General features: G+C 52.3%; 1 long non-coding RNA gene across 1 annotated transcript; it reads right to left on the bottom strand.

The window, feature by feature from the left end:
* Positions 1–236: 236 nt before the first annotated feature.
* Positions 237–1,463, bottom strand: LOC116725054 (uncharacterized). The gene is made up of 2 exons (XR_004340307.1): positions 1,406–1,463; positions 237–323 (listed from the first exon to the last, which is right to left on the bottom strand). It is a non-coding gene; the product is annotated as an uncharacterized LOC116725054 (long non-coding RNA).
* Positions 1,464–1,939: the final 476 nt, after the last annotated feature.

Raw genomic sequence — 1,939 nt, forward strand, 5'->3', positions numbered from 1 at the left:
AAGGGTAAGGGTTAGGGTTAGGATATAGGATGAAAACCAGAAAACGCGTTCGGGTAGGGTAGGGTTAGGGTTAGGGTTAGGGTTAGGGTAAGGATATAGGATGAAAACCAGAAAAGTCGACGACCCGAGCTCGGTAAGTCAAAAAGTATAAGAGCGAGGGGGACCATACTGGGCCCAGAGGGACCCATGGGGGGGACCCACATTCTATTAAAGTTTGGTGGGTGTGGCCCCTCCCCTTCACATAGCTGCCATTGACACCCATTCAAAAAAAAAACGACCCGAGCTCCGTAACTTCCAAAGTGTAAGTCCCAAGCTTACCAAACCTGGTGTGTATTCACCCCCCCGCCCCCCCGAGGTACCCACCAGGTTTGGGGGTCCTGGCCCCTCCCCTTCCTATAGCTGCCATAGACACCCATTCATTTTTGAAGTTTCGCTAGGAGCGTCGGATCGATCTGGGAGTCGGTTCTCCGTGCTCAGCACGTCCCCCCGAGTCCGCAGACATGTCATTTGACCTGGTTTGTTGAGTTGCCGAAAACAGTAAAAATTGCTCTAAGTGTTGTAGTTTGGGGTACTTGTGGGAACCTTACCAGAGTGTGTTTTGGAGTGTCCCGAGTGCCTGGAGAGTGTTCCTGGGTGAAGTAAAATTGGAGTTGTTGGAGTGTCTTCCGTGCTCAGGGCGAAGCCCTGAGTGCGGCAGGTGCCTCGTCCGTGCTCAGGGCGTAGCCCTGAGTGCGGCAGGTGCCTCGTCCGTGCTCAGGGCGTAGCCCTGAGTGCGGCCAGTGTTGGTGAAAATCCTGAAAATTGCCCAAAGTGTTGTGAAAATAGGTTAGGGTAAGGGTTAGGATAGGGTTAGGGTCACGGTCCGAAGTGGCAAAATTTTCCCATAGGCTTTGACACCGCCGTGTTCTGCCACTATGCCTAAGTGGCTGCAAGAGCTTATTTGTCACCTCGGTATTCCTTTGAATGGGCCATTTGGGCACTTTTGGTGCCATATCGGTGCAGATGCAGTTCATGCAAAATCCCCTGGATGGAGCTCTTGTATTAGGAATGAAATCAAGTCAGATTTTCAGTTTCAGCTCAGAGGGTTAGGGTAAGGGGTAGGGTAAGGGTTAGGGTTAGGGTTAGGGTAAGGGGTAAGGGTTAGGGTTAGGGTTAGGGTAAGGGTTAGGGTTAGGATATAGGATGAAAACCAGAAAAGTCAGTGGTTCACTCTCTGTAAGTCAAAAAGTAAAATACTTATGGGGCCCATACTTGGCCTCGAGGTACTCGTGGAGGGTACCCAGGTACCCTGTAAGTTTGGTGGCTGTAGCTCATTCCCTTGACCTAGCTGCCATTGACACCCATATAAAAAAAAAACGGTTCACTCTCTGTAAGTCCCGAACGGTAAGGGTTCTTGGGCTGAAACTTGGTGTGTATACATGTCTCGACCCCCTCCAGGTCTCCACCGAGTTTGGTGGCCCTGGCCCCTCCCCTTCCTATAGCTGCCATAGACTCCCATTGATTTTTCAAGTTTCGCTAGGAGCGTCGGATCGAGCTGGGAGTCGGTTTTCCGTGCTCAGGGCGTAGCCCTGAGTGCGGGGATGTGTGATATGACAGGGTTGGTGGATGTGTGAAAATGGTGAAAATTGCACTAAGTGTTGTGAAAATAGGTACTTGTGGGAACCTTACCAGAGTGTGTTTTGGAGTGTCCCGAGTGCCTGGAGAGTGTTCCTGGGTGAAGTAAAATTGGAGTTGTTGGAGTGTCTTCCGTGCTCAGGGCGAAGCCCTGAGTGCGGCAGGTGCCTCGTCCGTGCTCAGGGCGTAGCCCTGAGTGCGGCCAGGGTGCATTGTCCGTGCGTTGTCCGTGCTCAGGGCGAAGCCCTGAGTGCGGCCAGTGTGCGTTGTCCGTGCTCAGGGCGAAGCCCTGAGTGCGGCCAGTGTTGGTGAAAATCCTGAAAAT

This window comes from Xiphophorus hellerii, chromosome 8 (assembly GCF_003331165.1).
Source record: "Xiphophorus hellerii strain 12219 chromosome 8, Xiphophorus_hellerii-4.1, whole genome shotgun sequence".
Lineage (NCBI taxonomy): Eukaryota > Metazoa > Chordata > Actinopteri > Cyprinodontiformes > Poeciliidae > Xiphophorus > Xiphophorus hellerii.